We start from the raw sequence: 22,342 nt of genomic DNA, 5'->3' as shown, positions 1-22,342 counted from the left end.
CAAACGGTGTTTCCTGACCCGGGTTTGCCTCGCCGGGGGGGGGGGGGGGGGGGCGACGACAGCTGCGGCCTGCTCCCGGTGACAGACCTGAGTTAATGGTCGCCGTCTTCATCGAGGCTGCAAACCCGCAGGGGGCAAAACATCAGAGATCGAGTTTGGTGTGAAACCAAAGGGATGTAAAACAGGAGGTCAGGGTTACAGTCAACAACAACAACTTCTATTTATATAACACCTTTAACATCATAAATCATCCTAGTTCTGACTGAAAAAAGATTTAACATCACAGGAACATTCTAATACAAAGTGAGACACCTAGACACAAAAGGAGATATTTGGGCAGGTGACCAAAAACTTGGTCAAAGAGGTGAGTTTTAAAGGGAGTCTTAAAGGAAGAAAGTGAGATGGAGACAGAGAGTAATTATAATCGGGAGTGTACAAGAGTACTATTGGTCTGAGCCTGCTGTCAATCAGTCCCCGGGCATTGTGAGCTGGAGCACACCCTTCACAATCATTGTCAGCTTCCTGGTTTGCAGCTCCCGGGAACAGGCCCAGGTTAACGGGCACCATCCTGCTTCAGCCACTGGAGGATGGTTCACATCAGAGGATGGGGGAGGGGGGACAATAAATAAGAGCTTACACTTGCACTCAAATCAATGAGGACTCTGATCTCTGGCAAGGAAGGAAACCCTGGCAGGTGGGCGGGGAGGATTCATAAACACCCGCTGGAGGACCCAAACCCCAATAAGACCCATTGATTTTATTGTCAGTCTGCAGACAGGAGCTGGAGAACTGAACCCAGGCACAGGAGAGGGAGGGAGAAAAGAGATGGTGAGATGGGTTTGGATTTCAGCCCAGGGAGGAGGGAGAGTGTGTGGGACTGGGATTGACAGCTTTGGGGGAACAAGAGAGGAAAAAATGTTCCAGAGAAACTAGAATTGTCTGTTCAGAATTTCTATCCTGGATTGACAGTGATGACTTTTGTAAACTCCTTTTACAGGGGGTTAGAATTGGAGAATTGGCACACAAGAAACTCAATCCAAAGTGATGACTTTTGTAAAATGAGAGATTACAGCTCTCGGGAAGGAATAAATTGAGTGGGCATTTTTCTATCGAAAACAAGGAATAAACATTGAATCATAAATACAAGGTAGTTACGAATAAATCAAAGGGGGAAATACGGATAACTTTATTTATCACAGGTTCAGAATGTGCAACCCATTACCATGGAAATGAGTTGAGGAAAGTGCTGAGATGTTTTCAAAAGGAAACGGGACAAGCACATGAGAGAAAATGGAATCGAAAATCAGCTGAAAGGCTGAGATTTGATAGGTGTGACAGTCAGAGATGTGTGCCAAGTATGGACAGTGCAGAATCTGTGACAGAATGGCCTGTTTATGTCTTATATATTCACAGTATTTCAATGTAATCTCCTTTTACAGAATATTTGCAGATGCAAACATCATGTGGGGCTGGTTTAGCTCACTGGGCTAAATCGCTGGCTTTTAAAGCAGACCAAGGCAGGCCAGCAGCATGGTTCAATTCCCGTACCAGCCTCCCCGAACCGGTGCCGGAATGTGGCGACTAGGGGCTTTTCACAGTAACTTCATTTGAAGCCTACTTGTGACAAGTGATTTTCATTCATTTACATGTCGAGATCTGATCGAGTCACTTGATTCATCAGGAACGGCCTTTCAACGTGGAAGGAGAAATAGGTTTCTGTTTTGTCTTTTGGAAAAGGTTTCAAAAATCACTGTGACTGGAAAAGCACCGAGACACAGACACCTAAGTAATTTTCCACAGTTAGCTGGAACGCGCTTTAACCAATCACACAGCATGAAATTAAATTGCAGCATTTACATCAGGGCGACACCGTACTCCGGCTTCAACTGATGATCCAAGTTGGAGAGACATAAGGACATTTGCACCACAGGAATCAAGAAGCAGCAATAGGAGATTCAGCCCCGTGAGCCTGTTCCACCATTTAATAACTTCACGGCTGATCTGATAGTGACCTCAAATCTGCATCCTACCTGCACCTGATAACTTGTCGATAACCATGGAGAAACCATGGAAATCTGGGGACTGTGGGATGGGATTCAATTACCCATCTGAATTGGAAACTCATCAACGTATTCACACTGGGGAAAGACCGTTCACCTGCTCCGTATTTAAGAAGGGATTCACTCAGTCATTGAATCTCCTGACACACCAACTTGTTCATACTGATCAGAGACCTTTTAAATGTGCTGACTGTGAGAAGAGCTTTAAAAGCAGAATGTATTTACTGACACATCAATGCACTCACACTGCGGAGAGGCCATTCACCTGCTCCGTGTGTGGGAAGGGGTTCACTCAGTCATCGAATCTCCGGACATACCAACATGTTCACACTGATAAGACATCTTTGAAATGTTCTGACTGTGAGAAGAGCTTTAAAAGTAAAAGATGTTTACTGCTACATCAACGCACTCACACTGGGGAGAGGCCGTTCACCTGCTCCTTTTGTGGGAAGGGATTCATTTGTTCATCCCAGCTTCTGCAACACCAGCAAGTTCACACTGGACAGAGACCGTACACTTGCCCCGTGTGTGATACGAAATTCGCTCAGTCATCCTACCTGACTAGACACCAACTTGTTCACACTGATCAGAAACCTTTTAAATGTTCTGACTGAAAAAAGATTTAAAAGTAAACAGAATCTGCGGAAACACCAGCGAGTTCACACTGAAACAGAATTATAGAATTTACAGTGCAAAAGGAGGGCATTCGGCTCATCGAGTGCACCGGCCCTTGAAAAGAGCACCTTATTTAAGCCCACACCTCCAACCTAACCCATAACCTCACCTAACCTATTTGGATACTAAGCGCAATTTAGCATGGCCAATCCACCTATTTTTGGACTTGTGGGAGGAAACCGGCGAACTCGGACGAAACCCACACAGACACGAGGCGAACGTGCAGACTCCGCACAGACAGTGACCCAAGCCGGGAATCAAGGGGCCCTGGAGCTGTGAAGCAACAGTGCTACCCACTGTGCTACCGTGTGGCCTACACATAGGAGCGGTACTGGGAGAGGCTGTTTAACTGCTCCATGTGTGGGAGGAGATACACTCAGTCAAACAACCTGCACAGCCACCAGCAAGTTCACAGGCAACAGCAGGGTTTGGATTCAGCTGTGTTGCTACTGTTAGTCACATCCAGGACTGAATGATGCCTGGACGTCTGTTTCCAGTCCGGCTCCACAGCTTTCCGGTATATATATCAATGATTTAGACTTAAATGTATGCACCAAAGGCAGACAGGGGGTTTGGGTCTCCTGAACCTGATGTATTACTACTGGGCGGCGAATGTTGAGAAGGATCGTAGCTGGGTCAGAAGGGTTGATTCCCAGTGGGTCAGAATGGAGGAGAGCTTGTGCAGGGGGTCGGGACTGAAAGCACTAGCAACAGCGCCGCTCCTGATAGCTCCGGGGAAATACTCAGGGAGTCCGGTAATAATAGCTTCATTGAAAATCTGGAGGCAGATTCGCCAACACTTCATGTTGCAGGGTCAAGGGAAATGCAGATTCGGGGGAACCACAGATTTGAGCCAGGGAAGTGGGATGGACATTTCCGGAAATGGGAAGGGAAGGGGATTAAGACGCTAAAAGATTTGTTTCTTAGGGGTCGGTTTGCAGATTGAGGGAGCTGGAAGCGAAGTATGGGCTGGAGCAGGGAGAAATGTTTTGATACATGCAGGTTTGAGATTTTGCCAGGAAAGAGATACAGAGCTTCCCGGAGGAACCGGCCTCCACATTGCTGGAGGTGGCGCTGAAGACGAGGGGACTAGAGAAGGGGGCAGTGTCAGTGGTTTACGGAGCTATTTTGGAAGAGGATAAGGCACCACTGGAGGGATCAAAGCAAGGTGAGAGGAAGAGGTTATAGAGGAGGGGTCTGGTATGAGGTGCTCCGGAGAGTGAATGCCTCCACCTCATGTGCGAGGTTGGGGCTGATACAGCTGAAGGTGGTATACAGAGCACACCTCATGAGGGCGAGGATGAAGCAACTCTTTGAAGGAGCAGAAAGATGTGCACTTTCAAGAACTGGATAACATCGAACATTAGTTGGGGGGGGGGGAGAGGGGGCTGTGTATATTAAGGGGGACTATGGGTAATCCCTGATTCCTTTTTGTCATTTGTTTATGTGAACATGCGGGCTGATGTTTGGGGGTTGGTGGGAGGATGGGATTTTTGTTGTTGATATGGGGATTGACATATCTGTTGCTGATTATTGTTTATTGTTGGTGGGTGTAAATTTGGGAGAAAATGTGAAAAAGGAGAATAAAAATATTTTTTACAAGTCCCTTGATAGGGACATTTATCCAGACACTACCCTAAATTACAACAACAACCCTTACATCACCTATCCACACCCAAGAACATAGATTACATAGAATTTACAGTGCAGAAGGAGGCTATTCGGCCCATCGAGCCTGCACCGGCCCTTGGAAAGAGCACCCCCATTTAAGGCCAGAACTCCGCCCCATATCCGTAACCCAGCAACCCCACCCAACGCCTTTGGACACTTAAGGGCAATTTATCATGGCCAATCCACCTAACCTGCACACCTTTGGACTGTGGGAGGAAACCGGAGCACCCGGAGGAAACCCACGCAGACATGGGGAGAACGTGCAGACTCCGCACAGCCAGTGACCCAAGTCGGGAATCGAACCTGGGACCCTGGAGCTGTGAAGCGACAATGCTAACCACTGTGCTACTGAACCTATCGCTAAGTCCCTTGAGGCGTACATTTATCCAAACACTGAGCCTAATCCTGGATTACAACAACAACTTTTACATCACCTATCCACACCCTAAAACCTAACCCTAAGTCCCTCGAGGGGTACATTTATTCGGATCTTAACCCTGTGCTTCAATTACAACAATTTTTAGACCATCAATCCACACCCTATATCCTAACCCCAAGTCCCTTAATGGGAACATTTTCCCGGACCTTACCCCTAAACATTAACCACAGTCTAACCCTCAGAAACCCACAACACTACAACTTAACCCGAGCTCACTACTGTCCCATATTAGAAAAAACATTCTCTGAAGTGAATAAATTAACAGATATCTGTATGAACGGCAATGTGTGGCGTGAACTGGTGCAAGGAACGTTTACTTGGTGCTACTTAACCCCATAAAGGGTGGTCTCCTCGCTGCAAAGCCTTCCCAGCTACACGTTCGGACATTCAATCTGTTCAAAAAATCATATAACTTAATAAATATTTTAATTGAATTAACTATATATGTTTTTTCACATGGATATTAGTTAATAAATAAAAAACCCTAACCCAACAACTTCTACATTTTTTAAATACACCATCCTCCCAACCTTCTCCTTAATACAACTACAATCTAATATTTGCTTCGAACTTTCTACTTTCCAGCTTTCTATTTGTCTCAAATTTCCAAAATAAATGTTTAGTTTCGTGAAAAAAGATGACGTAAAATCCTATGCGGAAAAGAATGTTGAACGTGCGGCAGTTAAAGTGGCAGACGCTCTGGCGCTGTATCCCTCATTGGGTGCAGAAAAAAAGGGTAATCCCTCATCTGTCCACAACCCTATATCCTAACCATAACCCTAACCCTAATGACCCTGACCCTAACCTTAGGTCCCCTAACCCCGACCCTAACCCCATGCCCCCGATCATGACACTGACCCTAATCCTAAGTCCCCTGATCATGACCCTAATCCTAACTCTGACCCTGACCCTAATCCAAACAACCCTAACCCTAACCCTGATGGCGACGCTGAACCCGACCCTAACTCTAACCCTTGTGACCCCAACCCTAATCCTAACTTAAACTTAAAAAAAACCCTATGACCCCTGATCCTCACCCAACCCTAAACATAACTCTAAGTCCCCTGATGGCGACCCTATTCGATTATCTGATATTTATTCATTTGATTTTAAAAGTTCCTTTACAGTCTCGTACCTGATTGATGTCGGGCTCTCTATATTTGTTTCATTAAAATAGTTCAAATTTTCACAGTAATCTTTATTTTATTTTTTTAATTATCTTATATTTAATAATTCTTTGATTTTTATGTTGTATTCATTCCTTGTTGCTTCATATTTTTAAAAATAAAACAACTCATATATGAAGCTTTTAAACGTATATAAGAATTTAATTTTTTCTGTTTTCTCCTCAGGATGACTATCACCATTAATCCACTTTCTATTCGAAAAAACATTTTCTCCTCAACAGTGAAAATTATCTCTAAAATGATAAAAGCCATGCATCACCTAACAATACTCGAAGTGGATACCCCCAAAAGTATAAAAAAGTTATCAAAGATATTAATTGATTGAATTCGACCCATAGGGGTGACTACTGAAATAATTACAAAATTATGAACGCAAACATTTGGGCCCAAAACACTAAAATGATTCTAATTGATCACGACACAACAAATTTAAAAATATTGCTCGATAAATTAGAAAAAAATTGACAACAGGGACAAATTACAAGAAGCATTCTCCAGAGCAAAAAACTGGTATAAAATAAACATTGAAGAGAATTCCAAATCTGAAATAATTAAAAAAAACAAAAAATACATTTTCAATTCAAAAATGGACCTACCACCTCAGGAGACAAACACAACACCATGACTTCTATGACCCAACTGAGTAGTTCAGATTTTGAGGATTTCATCACAATTCCTCAACATAAAACCTCAAAAAACATAATTCCTAAGAATTCATCAACGTCATTGAAAATGGCGAACAAAACAGTTAATTCCAGATGTGATGGCCTCATTTAATTCTTCGAATTCAATTACTGGTCACAGTCACATAGTTTCACCACCATCAGGTACCCCAACCTGTACCGCAGATATGAACCGATTGGCAGCCCCGGTCCAGGCACAAACATGTTCTACACAGCTGACACCCAGTTGAAAATAAAAAATTGTTATTAGTTCCAAAAAAATCCACACTGGCCATAGGGGACTCCAATCTCTCCAAAATTAACAGTTGTCCAGTCACCAACATCCAATTCGACTGTCAGAGACTTTTTCCCCAGGTGGAACACACCATTACAAGGGGACATAAATTTAAGGTGAAAGGTGGAAGATATAGGAGGGATATCAGAGGTAGGTTCTTTACCCAGAGAGTAGTGGGGGCATGGAATGCACTGCCTGTGGAAGTAGTTGAGTCGGAAACATTAGGGACCTTCAAGCAGCTGTTGGATAGGTACATGGATTACGGGAAAATGATATAGTGTAGATTTATTTGTTCTTAAGGGCAGCACGGTAGCATTGTGGATAGCACAATTGCTTCACAGATCCATGGTCCCAGGTTCGATTCCGGCTTGGGTCATTGTCTGTGCGGAGTCTGCACGTCCTCCCCGTGTCTGCGTGGGTTTCCTCCGGGTGCTCCGGTTTCCTCCCACAGTCCAAAGATGTGCGGGTTAGGTGAATTGGCCAATGATAAATTGCCCTTAATGTCCAAATTGCCCTTGGTGTTGGGTGGAGGTGTTGAGTTTGGGTAGGGTGCTCTTTCCAAGAGCTGGTGCAGACTCAAAGGGACGAATGGCCTCCTTCTGCACTGTAAATTCAATGATAATCTATGATTAATCTAGGACAAAGGTTCGGCACAACATCGTGGGCCGAAGGGCCTGTTCTGTGCTGTATTTTCTATGTTCTATGTTCCCTAGAGCCAAATTTATCCATATTACATCCATTTTAAATAAACTAAAACATTATGCCAAAATACACAGGATAATATTTTCAATTGGTATTTTTAACCGGACGCAGAGAGCTACTACTGCGATTAAACAACTCCAAATACTATTAAAAGTAGCAAAATAGAAATTCCCAAAAACAAAAATCTTCATCACTGAATTTAATTACAGCCAGAGTCGCCCCAAAAAACAAATGGAGACAATTGTCGCCCAAATCAATTCATTAGGAGGAAAATGTTCATCCCAAGTGTACCAAATGAGCTTTTCAGAGTGTCACATAGTGTCACATAACAACATACATTGGCCAAGTGACACTGCCATTGCAATTTTAAACAATTGGATAAAATAACATACAACCCGAAAACAAACAACAATTAAATTATTTTTAACCCTAACCTGACCCAGGGACTAGCTCTCAGTCCCCTGATGGTTTCAGTGGTTCCGACCCTATCCCAAACCTCAATGACTCCGTCCTTTATCCTAATTTAGTTTAACCCCGTACTTAATAAATGCCTGCGGCTTAGTTGTCTTAATGCTAATTTTTTAAATTCAAATTTTAATTTTTTGTTTTGAATTTTTAACATTTTACTTTCCATGCGATATGAAATGAAATGAAATGAAAATCGCTTATTGTCACAAGTAGACTTCAAATGAAGTTACTGTGAAAAACCCCTAGTCGCCACATTCCGCGCCTGTTCGGCGAGGCTGTTACGGGAATTGAGCTGTGCTGCTGGCTGCCTTGGGTCTGCTTTCAAAGCCAGTGATTTAGCCCAGTGTGCTAAACTACATAGTTTTCCAGGGTGGCAGTATAGCACAAAGGTATAGGAGGTTTTTACAGTAACCATTGGCAAAGACAGTTGTAACAAATGGTTTTCTGCAGCTCCTGGTATTTGGCAGTTTGCCAGCAGGTTCCAGACATACGGTGGGGCCACTGGCTTTGTCAAGTTCTCCACAATTTGAGGCATTTCTCAGAACAGCTTTGCTATTTTTGATTTTTTTGTGGTAAAACCGTTTCAATAATTGAATATTCTTTCATAGTTGTAAGATTTTAAAGGATTTTTTAAATTTGGAAATTGGTGCTGCACACTTAGTGAGAGGAAGGCTCTTAGTGGACGAAAAACAGTCCCCTGAGGAGCAGTATTGTCTGCGAAACATGTAGCGACCAATGTTTGCTTCAAAAACAGATTTTAGTAGCCTATATAAAGAACTGTACTCTCTACTTTGATGCAGGTAGCACATTTTTAAATTCTGTCGTTTTTTAATATTAAAAAAACTTGGAAGATTTACAAAGGACGATTCCCATCGCTAAACAATCGAGGGTTAGTCTACCATCCGATTCAAAATTTCAACAGGACAACTCTTCAGGTAGCACTTTTTAATTCAAATAGTTTTAATAAAAATAAAAATAAAGTCTAAAACAAAAAACGTTTCCTTCCATTAGACAGTCGAGTGTTAGACTACTAGCTGATCCAAAATTTCAACAGGACCACTTTCCAGGTATGTCGCAATTTGTTAGAGAAAAACTCCTATTTGATTATCTCATGTTTATTAATTTGTTTCTTAAAGTTCCTTTACAGTCTCACATCTCATTGATTTTGGGCTCTCTATCTTTATCACATTAAAATAGTTTAAAGTGTAACAATAATTGAATTAATACTTTGATATATATATATATTTTTTTAAATTTCATTTATGTTTCTAAAAAACATTGTTCTGATTTTAGTTTGGTTGATTCTCGTTTTTTTTCATAATTTTTTTATGGGTAATCAATATTACTCACACATAAAATGTTTAAAATTATATAAGAAATTAATTTTTTCTGTTTTCTTCTCAGGATGAATACCAGCATTCTTCCTACTCAAAATATTTGTTCATCAACAACCAAAATTATATATAAAATGCTACAATGTATGCATCATCGTACAATAAAAGAAGGAGATATCCCCCAAAGGATCAAAAAATTGTCAAAAACATTAATTAATTCAATCGGACCCATAGGAGCCACCCCTGAAATAAGTACAAAATTGATTACCAATGCAAACAATTGGGCCCAAAATACTCAAATAAATCTAATGGACCATTATGTAACAAATTTAAAAATACTACTTAATAAATTAGAAAAAAATGATAATAAGGATAGATCACAAGAAGCATTCTGCACAGCAAAATGGTGGTACAAGAAAAACTTTAAGGAAAATGCTAAATTCGATACAATTCAAAAAACCCAAAATTTCATTTTCAACTCAAAAATAAACGTATCACCCAAGGATACTGACATCATTGATTCACCGAAGACACAGGACATGGATTCAGATTTCCAGAATACAATGCCTGGTCACAACAACAGGATTTCACCCTCACCAGTAGTTCCAACTTGTACCGCATATCTCAACCCCACATATCTCAACCCATTAACAGCTCCGGTCCAGGCACAATCATGGATCGACACAATTGATAGTCCAATTGAAAAGAAAACCAATGCTATACAAACACCAGAAAAGGACTTACCCACTACCACAAATAACACAACCACACATATCATATCGCAACACCCATACATATTACAAAAATAAAAAATGGCTTAGTCCCAAAAAAATCCATTCTAATCATTGGAGACTCCAATCTGTCCACAATTAAGAGTTGTCCATTCCCTAACATTCAATTTGACAGTTTTCCCCGAGCTAAATTCATCCACATTACTTCCATTCTAAATAAATTAAAATTCCATCCCATAGTAAACACAATTATATTTTCAATTGGCATATTTAACTGTACGAAGAGCGCTACCACTGCAATCAAACAATTACAAATTATTTTAAAAGTAGCCACACAAAAATTCCCCCAAATTAAAATCTTTATCACGGAAATTAATTATAGCCAGAGTCTTCCAAAAAGACAAATACAGACAATTATCACCCTAAAAGAATTTATTCGTCAAAAATGTTTTATGCCACGTATATCAAACAAAGTTTTTAATGTATCACATAACAAGGTAACCTGGACAGATGACAGTGCCACAGTTATCCTTAATAATTGTTTAAAATATATTTAAATTAATTAGCGTACAACCTCTATGTTCTATGTAACCCAAAAATATAATTTATTTTTTAATCCTAATCTGACCCTTAAACTACCCCCTAATCCCCTTTTACTTTCCATGGGACAGAGTGTTCTTTAAAGTAACAATATTATACACAAGTATAGGAATATACTGCAGTAACCATTGGTAAAAACAGCCGCTTTATATTGCAATCTTAGTTAAGTAACAGTAAATAGAAATCATCCCCCAATGGAAGAAAACCTAGCTACTTGACATAGTAACCCAAGGTAAAAAACGGGGAACAAGAATATGTAGATGTATTTATATTACATTTTCTTCCTGTAAATGAATATGAGTTCTTACTGACAATTTAGTGAAAATGTTAACAAAAAAATGACTTTTTCTGAAATATATTATTAAAAATTGTCTAATGTTCTTAACTGCCATTTATTTTAATATTCCTGATTATATGTATTTCTAATTTAAATATTTCAATTTACAATTTTTAAAGGTGCCTTGACGTTGCTGACATCACAAACTAAAAATGACCAACAGCACAACGAATCCCCTCTCTATCCAGACAGATACATTTACCCTAACAGTCAAGATCATCTTAAAGATGATACAAATGATGCACCAGTTATCTATTCTCGAGTCGGACACCCCTACACACATTGAAGAATGATCAAAGTCACTAATAGACTCAATCAAACCAACAGGTTTAACTATCGCAACAGCGAACAGATTAACAATCAATGCAAACAATTGGGTTTATAACACTAAATTTTTATTAATTGAACACTACAAAACAAACCGAAAAATATTATTTAATAAATTACAAAAAATTAATACAAATTGATACGAGGAAGCTTTTTTAAAAGCTGTGCAATGGCACAAAAGGAAGTTGAAGAATAAATTCAGACCTAAAACAATCCAAAAATGAAAAGAGTACATCTTTAATTTACAAAAAGACTTAACATTGGAAGAATTAAAAACAAAAACTTCTTCCGCAACACAGCAACATGACAATCGACAAATTGACGGACCTTTTTCCAAACATACAGACATCTCAAAATACACGGCATGTAATGACACACTGACAACATTACAGGTAAAGCAGAAAATATCAATACACACAGTGCCTGTGTCAAGCACTCCTAAGAATTTAACTACCAATCACATAATTTCACCCCCATCACCTACACCAACTTGTTCTAGCCATTTGGGTCTTTTAAAAGCCCCGATCCAAGCACTTACTGTATTTTGAGATGTCTGTATGTTCGGAAAGTGGTCCATCAATTTGTTGATTGTCATGTTGCTGTGTTGCAGAAGAAGTATTTGTTTTTAATTCTTCTATGCTGGGAGCCCAGAAGTAGATAGAGGTCATCCCACACAGTCATTACAGGTGCACTCATCTTTACCTGACACAACACTCACCATGATACAAAATATAACTACAATTGCAATGACACAACACCCTCACACAAATGACAAGAATAAAGATTGGCCATTTTTGCCACAAAAATTTATATTAATCATAGGAGCTTCCAACCTTACGAAAATTAAACATTGCCCAGATCCAAGTATTCAATTCGACTGTTTTCCTGGAGCAAAACTTTCTCATATTAGTACCATTTAAAATAAATTACAACCCCATTCGGAAATACAAAAAGTAATATTATCAATTGGCATTAATAATCACACACAAAAACCTTCCACCGCGATTAAACAACTCGAAATTTTATTAAATACAGCAAGACACAAATTCCCCAAAGCTGAAATCTTTATTATTGAACTCAATTACAGTAAGAGTCTCCCACAAAAACAGAAAAAAACAATCATGGCCTTAAACCAATACATTAACCAACATTCTTTCATCCCAGCAATTTCAAACAAATCCTTCCAAATCCTCGACAATACATATCAAACACATTCAAACTCACCACCATTCAAGAAAAGATTTTAAAGAAAGGTTTAACCTTCGTCCCAGTACAAAAGCCAGGTAATGCACAGATCCAAATAGTTTTTGAAGAATTAAAATTCTGAGCTACTTTGAATACTCAACATCAGAGGACGAACAACCATTCCTACCCCAATCGGATTGGAACCCACCAGAACAGAAAATAGACCCGAAAGTGCAACATTTTATCCAAAAAATTAACTCAGACGTTACAAAAATCAAACAAGTAAACGATAATCAAAACTTAACAAGAATAGAGAGGCAAGCAATCATGCAGCTTAAACCTAACTCAAGATATTATAAAGCCAGCAGACAAAGGGAATAATATTATTATGGATCGGCAACAATACCTTTTTGAAGCTTATCGGCAACTCAACAACACTGAATATTATACTAAATTACCAGCACCAATATACCACCAAACATATGAGCAGATCACAGACTTGTTACTACAATTATACAATTTACACTGTATTACTGAGAAACAAATGGACTATTTTAAACAATTTCAACCTTTACCACAAATATTTTACTTCCTCCCAAAAATGCATAAAAATCCGGAAACATGGACTGTACCACATAAAATTCCCCAGGTAGACTCACAGTTTCAGACTGTGGGAGCGAGTCCGATTGGATTGCGGAATACATTGACTCATTTTTAAACCCCTTAGCCCCAAAACATCCGAGTTACATTAAAGACACACATCATTTCATTGAAATTGTTAGATCCCTAACTATCACTTCTAACACAATGCTATTCACCATGGACGTCGATAACCTCTACATCAACATTGAGACGGATAGAGGAATTGAGGCGGTGAGAAATATTTTCAAGAAATATTGGCAACCTGATAGACTGGATGCAATCCTTGTTCAACTATTACACTTGGGACTGACGACAAATGACTTTCAATTTAATAATGAACATTATCTACCGATTAAGGGTACAGCAATGGGCAAAACATTTGCACCAGCTTATGCCAATATCTACATGGCCGAATGGGAAGTAACTGTCTTCAAAAAGTGCCCCAAGACACCATTATGCTACTACAGATATCTGGATGATATATGGGGCATTTGGACACACACACAATTGGAATTTAACCAATTTGTACATATCCTGAACAATCATCACCCATCTATTAAAATCAAAGTCATTACACATGAACACACAATCGATTTTTTGGACATCACTGTATATAAAGTCAGAAAGGCATACTGAACAGAACGGACTACTGCAAGAAGTATACCAACAACTGAACAACCAAGAACACTACAGGCAGTTACCCGCAGATCCGACCAAGGAACACATCCGCCAACTTAACAGACTAATCAAGACCTTGGATCCAAATCTTCAGAGCACCCTACGTGCTCTCATCCCACGTATTCCCCGCATTGGAGATCTCTACTGCCTCCCGAAAATACACAAGGCCAACACACCAGGCCGTCCTATTGTTTCAGACAATGGGACCCTGTGTGAGAACCTCTCTGGCTACATCGAGGGCATCTTGAAACCCATCATACAAGTACCTTGCGTACCGCCCAGCTTCTGTCGCGATACAACGGACTTCCTACAGAAACTCAGCACCCATGGACCAGTTGAACTAGGAACATTCCTCGTCACAATGGACGTCTCGACACTCTATACCAGCATTCCCCCATGACAACGGCATTGCTGCAACAGCCTCAGTACTCAACACCGACAACTGCCAATCTCCAGATGCAATTCTGCAACTCATCTTCATTCTGGATCACAACGTCTTCACCTTCGACAACAAGTTCTTCATCCAGACGCACGGAACAGCCATGGGGACCAAATTCGCACTCCAATACGCCAACATCTTCATGCACAAGTTTGAACAAGACCTACTCACCACACAGGACCTTCAACCGACGTTATTCACCAGATACATCGATGACATTTTTTTCCTTTGGACCCACGGCGAAGAATCACTGAAACGACTACACGATGACATCAATAAGTTCCATCCAACCATCAGACTCACCATGGACTACTCTCCAAAATCAGTTGCATTCTTGGACACACTCGTCTCCATCAAGGACGGTCACCTCAGCACTTCGCTTTACCGCAAACCCACGGATAACCTCATGATGCTCCACTTCTCCAGCTTCCACCCTAAACACATTAAAGAAGCCATCCCCTCTGGACAAGCACTCTGTATACACAGGATCTGCTCAGATGAGGAGGAGCGTAACAGACATCTACAGACGTTGAAAGATGCCCTCGTACGAACGGGATATGGCGCTCGACTCATCGATCGACAGTTCCAACGCGCCACAGCAAGAAACCGCACCAACCTCCTCAGAAGACAAACATGGGACACAACCGACAGAATACCCTTCGTCGTCCAGTACTTTCCCGGAGCGGAGAAACTACGACTTCTTCACAGCCTTCAACACGTCATCGATGAAGATGAACATCTTGCCAAGGTCACCCCCACTACTTGCCTTCAAACCACTGCACAACCTCAAACAAACCATTGTTTGCAGCAAACTACCCAGCCTTCAGAACAGCAACCACAACACCACACAACCCTGCCATGGCAATCTCTGCAAGACGTGCCAGATCATCGACATGGATACCACCATTACACGTGAGAACACCACCCACCAGGTACGCGGCACATACTCCTGTGACTCGGCCAACATTGTCTACCTCATACGCTGCAGGAAAGGATGTCCCGAAGCGTGATACATTGGCGAGACCATGCAGACGGTGTGACAACGAATGAACGGACATCGCGCGACAATCACCAGGCAGCAATGTTCCCTTCCAGTCGGGGAACACTTCAGCAGTCAAGGGCATTCAGCCTCTGATCTCCGGGTAAGCATTCTTCAAGGCGGCCTTCAGGACGCACAACAACGCAGAATCGCCAAGCAGAAGCTCATAGCCAAGTTCCACACACGAGTGCGGCCTCAACCGGGACCTGGGATTCATGTCGCATTACATTCATCCCCCACCATCTGGCCTGCAAAATCCTACCAACTGTCCTGGCTTGACACAATTCACACCTCTTTAACCTGGGGTTACCCCATCTCTGGATCTGTAAAGATTTAATCACCTGCTAATGCTCACATTCTAAGCATTGTCTGGCATCTTTGAATCTGTCTATATATATGTTTCTGGAACATACCTCTTCATTCACCTGAGGAAGGAGCAGCGCTCCAAAAGCTAGTGACATCGAAACAAACCTGTTGGATTTTAACCTGGTGTTGTAAGACTTCTTGCTACGATCTATAATGTTAATACACCAAGATACCATCTCCAGAAATGTAATATCACATCACGTTTGCGGGATGTGCCAAAATTTCAGGTGCAACTAATTGCAGATGGATGTGGTTAATTCTTGCACATTCAGATCATCAGCAGAGCAAATCGGCTCAAATCCAGGTCACGCATTCTTGTTCATCTTTGTTAAATGGAGGAATGTTTACCTGGGCGCTGTACGGAGTCCATGGGAAGTTTAATCTTCACCTTAACAAACATGGTGTTGGGGAGTGTCTATTGGTTCATTATGCCACCTGAGAGATGGTTGGGGTCATTGTCTACGAAGCCTCCCAGGAAGACAAGATGGGATCTTATGTTAAAGGGGAAAAGGTCTCTGCTTGTGGGTCTGTTTGTGTATGTGAGTGAGAGAATGTATGTGTGTGACCTGTTTTGTGTATGTTGCGTATTTCTGTGTGCATGTCTATGTGCAAGTGTGTGTGTTCCTGTGTGTGTGTGATCGTGTGAAACACAGCATGTTGTGTGCAACTGAATTTCGCAAAGATCACAGGCATCCTTCTATTTACAATAGATACACGGCAAACATACCCATTTCATATCTTTATCACCTCGTCCCATTTGCTGATTGCTGTTTTTGAAAGGTAGGTTATTCGATAAGTGCTGCACATGAAGCTACCAATTATCATTGCGGGTTGTTATTTTCAATGTTGGGGTCTATTACAAAGCTGCTGAATCCACTGGTCGTGGCCGTTCAGAGCAGCCCATTGGAGATGTCGCCATTTTCTTCAGTTAGCAACTGGTGACACCCAAATGCGGTCATCAAGGTTTATGTTTCGGGCCTTCATGCCACGCTTGGACGAATCTTTGAAGCGGAATATTGGGCTTCCCACTGGGTGTGTCTCTCCGGCCACCTCACAATATTGAAAGTCCTTGGGCATGGACCATCTTCCATCCTGTGTTCGTGCCAGAGCCGCAGAAACCACGTCTGTTCAGTTGGTTCGAATAGTGGTGGGAGCTGTTCCCTTGAGAGCACTGCTGCATTTGTGATTTTGACCTGCCGGAAAGTACCCAAAATGCGGTGCAGACAACAAAGATAACATTTGTTGAGCTTCATGTCTTGACAGCTGTGAGTGGTCCATGTTTCACAGCCACACAGCAAGGTTATGAGAACACAGGCCTCCATAAACCAAGCGCTTGGTCCTACGGTTCAGCTTCATGTTATTCCATGGGCTTTTCAAGAGTCAGACAAATGTGGTAATGGTAACTGCTTTCTCCATCTGAGTATTAAATTCTACATCGAGGAACAGGCTGCCTCTCACCATGAAACCAAAGGAGCAGAATTTGCTCACAATTTCCATCCCGGTCTTAGTTCGTGTGACCTCAGGAGAAAATGCAACAATTTGTCCAACGACCACGGTTTTCGTCATACTTATAGTCAGGAAGATCAAGTCCAGGAATGGGAGAGACAGTCCGACACATTCTGGAAATGAGTTATTCTCTGGATGAGAGAATTTTCAGCGTAGAGGAACTCTGATCAGGATGTAATGTGTTCATGTCTTCGCTTTCAAGATTCAAATGATATAGAGCTTGTGCCCCAACCAAGTGGGTCATGCACTCCATCCATACCTTCAGGTCATGCAAAGGTCAGCAGCATGGAGAAGATGCCGATTAGAGTTAGGTCCAGGACACGGCCCTGCATCACTTCATTCTTCACCTAGAGTCGGAAGTGAAATCAGCAATCTGTAGAGTGCAGCGCATGTTGTTATGGAAGGAGTGAATGAGGCGGCGGTGCTCTGGTGTAGAGCCAATTTCCCAAATCTTGTAGTCATTGCTCTGCTGGTAGTGTCTTAGTGAGTTTTGTGCAAGTAAGGTGAAGAAGGAGCAGATCATGTCCAGAGTAAATCTTCCGACACAAACACCGCACCCTGCTTTCAGCTGCAGGCAGATAAAGTCTTTAAAGTGTGACCCTAGCAAAGGCATTTGCAGTGATGCGACGAGTGAGGAATGTCTGAAGTTGTTGCAGTCTCCTCTGACCCCTTTGTTTTTAGATAGTGGTGATGTTTTTGCATCATGAATCTCCTGTGGAATGGGTCATCTCTTCCCGTGGAGAAGGAGCAGGTCATAAATCTTCAGAAATATACTAATGACATTCACCCATTGTAATTCATTCACGAATATAAAATATTATATTCACCAATTACCATTCATTCACGAATATAAATAATTATATTCAGATTCAATAATTCTATAATTATCAGCATTTCGCCGACATAAATCGTTCTTTATTTATCAACAATTATTTTCAACATCTTATTTCAGACAACATATAATTGCAGCTCATTTAATATCATTTCTTTACAGTAAACTTTGTTGAGATAGCATTGACTATTATGTCACTAAGGAATCGCATCTGTCCCAGAATTCAACGTGGAATGGAATTAAATCAGATAAAGGAGAATGAACAGCTACCCAGCAGACTCTGCGCTGTATTGGAAGGTAATCGCCTCATCATCGCACAGAAACTCCAGACTTATAACCGGAATATTTCATGACCTGTAAAGTGACGGTGGAAATGAAAATACCTGTACATAATGTAAGGTTAATGAAACTTTAAATCCCATTTTGTTATTACACAGTTTTGGAAAGTAATTCAACATTTGCAACTGTCCACTGAGTTTCACAGTCTTTCTGTTTCCATATTAATGTGTTTTCAGCCTGGTGACTTCACTAATTTGAGTGAGGACATGTTGACTGATTGGTTGTATGTGAAATGACCACATATTTCAAATATTACAACCGTCCCTCCCAACGTAATTATGTTCCTGCTTTCTGTCATTGAGATGAAAACTCACCATCAGCAGATGAGAATCACAATTCCGCAGGACTATCGCCAGACTCCAACTTGTTAGTCCCCGATAGTTTGGGGATGCAATTCAACCAGAATATCCCGAAGGATTGAATGTATTAGACTAACACAACTGAAAAAGGAACCGTTTCAATGTACGACATAGTCAAGCACAAACATTAAAATGTGGAACAGGATCTTTAAGGTCCATCTCTCGAAACATTAGCGCAGGAATCTATTTATTTTGGGGCATTGGTGGCGTCTATTAATGCATTGGGCCAGTAATCTAAAGGCCCAGGCTAATTCTGTGGGAACTTGGCACAAATCCCATCCTACTGGTGGTGGAATTTGAATTCAATTAATAAATCTGGAATACATGTAATGGTCTCTATGAAATCCACTCTGCTTCACTAATGAAGGAAATCTGACATCCCCTTCCAGCTCGCACCCACATGTGGCTCCAGTCAGACAGCAACATGTCTGACTCTTCAATTCCTTCTGAACTGGCCCAGCAAACCACTCAGTTCAACAGCAAATAGGGATAGGGATCACATGGTGGTCTTTAAAATGATAATCTTTATTGTCACAAGTAGAATTACATCAACACTGCAATGAAGTTACTGTGAAAAGCCCTTAGTCGCCACATTCTGGCACCTGTTCGCTGGGAGAATTCAGAGTGTTCAAATTACCTAACAAGCACACCTTTCGGGACTTGTGGGAGGAAACCGGAGCGCCCAGAGGAAACCCACGCAGACACGGGGAGAACAGACAGTGACTCAAGCCGGCTATAGAACCTTGGAGCCTGGCCCAACAGCACTAACCACTGTGCTACCGCACCACCGTCTTGCCAGTGTATCCCACATTACATCAAAGAGTAAAGGGAAAAAAATATATATATACATGTTTAATTGTTTGAAATGGGCCCCTGTCTGATCGTCTGTTTTATTTCTATCCATCCATCACAATGTTATGAAATGTGGGAGAGATCCTCCAGCCGGCCAATATTGCTAAAAAGGGGTCAGGGAAGCTGGATAACTCTCCTTTCCTTAGAGATGGGAGCAGTTAAAATAGGCTCACCATTTCGAATATAGGGGCTGGTTTAGCACAGGATTAAATAGTTGGCTTTTAAAGCAGACCACGGCAGGCCAGCACCGCAGGTTCAACTCCTGTACCAGCCTCCACGAACAGGCGCCGGAAAGTAACGACTAGGGGCTTTTCACGGTAAAACTTAATTTGAAGCCGACTTGTGACAAGCGATTTCCATTTTTTTTTCAATTATCTCCAATGCTGTTGCTGGGTAGATTTGTTAATAAATAGTCCTCATTGACAATGTTAAGAGTTTGAAGTTGGTTTGCAGCCAAGCGGTCAGGACTGAGGAAACAGATCTTTGAAAAAAAAATCCAGATGTTTCCTGTAAACAACATTAAACATTCGAGCCTTCCTGACTGCAGGCGGCTGGATTGCTGCCAAATACTGTGTGGGGCAGATTAGCCTGAATATGAACGGACATAATGGGATTTATCCATTCAAACAATAAATGTTTCAGCCGCACATGTAGTAAACGTTTTAAATAGTATTTAATCGCAATAAATATATTCAGTGAATGTTCTGTTCACTCTGAGATTAAACATAATTGGAAAATAGTAAACTGACCAGATGCTATTTAATTTATATTAGTTCCGATTAAAGGGCATTCTCGTTATTAAAGTCCGTTTGTTAAGAACCTAATTCATTAACTGCTCTGTCAAATGTTAATGTCAATTTTATGTTTGTCTGTCAACTCACAATGTAATTATCAGGCAAGTTGGCTTATTTTATTGCTAATATTCACAGGACTGTCTTCGGCTCACAGGCAGCATGAGGAATTCGGTATTGTCTACAGACCACATTGTATAGTGATAGCCATCCACACTGTAAATAGAAATATTTTGTTCATTCCAGCATTTAGATGCATAAATCGAGAAAATTCCTCTGATGAATGTTGCTTTATTGCTGTAATAGGATAGAGGCCCAAAGTTGTTACAAATCAGACTGACAGACGAATTATTCCTGATAATATAATTTAATCTGTTTATGTTCATCTCCTTGGGCAGCACGCTAGCACAAGTGGATAGCACTGTGGCTTCACAGCGCCAGGGTCCGAGGTTCGATTCCCTGCTGGGTCATTGTCTGGGCGGAGTCTGCATGTTCTCCACTCTCCTGCGTGGGTTTCCTCCGGGTGCTCCAGTTTCCTCCCACAGTCCAAAGATGTGCAAGTTAGGTGGATTAGCCATGATAAATTGCCCTTATTGACCAAAACGGTGAGGAGGGGTTATTGGGTACGGGGTAGAGTGGAAGTGAGGGCTTAAGTGCGTTGGTGCAGACTCGATGGGCCGAATGGCTTCCTTCTGCACTGTATGTTCTATGTTATGTTGGAGTGTAGAAATAAATGGAATCAGTTTTTCCTAACGGATGCTCAAATGCAATTTCGCCATTGGAATGAAAAGGGATATTATAAAAAATCAATTCAGACAAACAATAATACCGATACAGATAAATGTCTATTTTACGAATAACCTATAGTAAATCTCCGGGTCCATTCTGTTGGGGTGTGGAAGGTGGGACGTGGATCCAGTCGCCGCCTCCACCAGGGAATCAACAGGCGGCGCCTGGAAACCCGCCCCCTTCTGCCGGGTATTTAAATGCCGCTCACTGGGACCCGAATCCAACAGTCCGGGAGCTGGTTTGTTCACTGAGTTCCTGACACAACCATTTCCCCCAAATGACCAGAAGGATGAGGTGGGCCATTTCTCTCAGGTTGTTGCTGACTTTCTTATCCCGTGAGTAGTTTTTATTGTCCAAGTCTCTCACTGTTACTGTCTCAGTGTTAGTCTCTCTCTGGAATGTTCCAGAGTCACCAATCATTTCACCAGCATTAATCCTCGGGCTTTTTGATATATTTTTACAGGTGTCCAGTCGGAGGTTGTGTTGACTCAGCCAGAGGCAGAGAGCGGGCGTCCCGGAGGCTCCCTGACACTGACCTGTAAAATAACTGGCGTTAGTCTAAGTGGATACGTCACGCACTGGATCCGCCAGTTTCCAGGACAGGGGCCAGAGTGGTTGGTTCACTTCTATACTTCATCGGACAACCGTTATGCCTCAGGGATACAGAGCCGATTTGTTGCATCCAAAGACACTTCAAACAACATTGCAGCTTTGGAAATGAACAATCTGAAGACCGAAGACAGCGCCGTCTATTACTGTACAATTGCTGCACAAGCTACTGGGTGGCACAGCAGTCACTCCCAATACAAAAAGCTGACTGGCACAAATTGACCGTTTTTGCGTTTTTGAAAGGTAATTATATTTACAGTGAAGTATCATTTATGTTCAGTGCTATTCAAAGGACAAAGAATTTATGGGAGACTGGTGATAATTATCCACTTATCAGTTGGCGGCTTTAATGATACTTCATGTGCCAATCTGTGAAATATAAAACAGTGGCGACATTCGTGAAGATAAGACAATATCCAAAAGTCGAA

At 41.5% G+C, this 22,342-nt stretch overlaps 1 protein-coding gene across 1 annotated transcript in view; it reads left to right on the top strand.

Annotated features, from left to right (window-relative positions):
• The window catches only part of LOC140419035 (uncharacterized), a 529,091-nt gene that overhangs the window by 450,691 nt on the left and 56,058 nt on the right, over positions 1–22,342 (top strand). The window lies entirely within an intron of this gene.

This window comes from Scyliorhinus torazame, chromosome 5 (assembly GCF_047496885.1).
Source record: "Scyliorhinus torazame isolate Kashiwa2021f chromosome 5, sScyTor2.1, whole genome shotgun sequence".
Classification (NCBI taxonomy): domain Eukaryota; kingdom Metazoa; phylum Chordata; class Chondrichthyes; order Carcharhiniformes; family Scyliorhinidae; genus Scyliorhinus; species Scyliorhinus torazame.
This window is presented reverse-complemented; position numbering and strand designations above follow the sequence as displayed.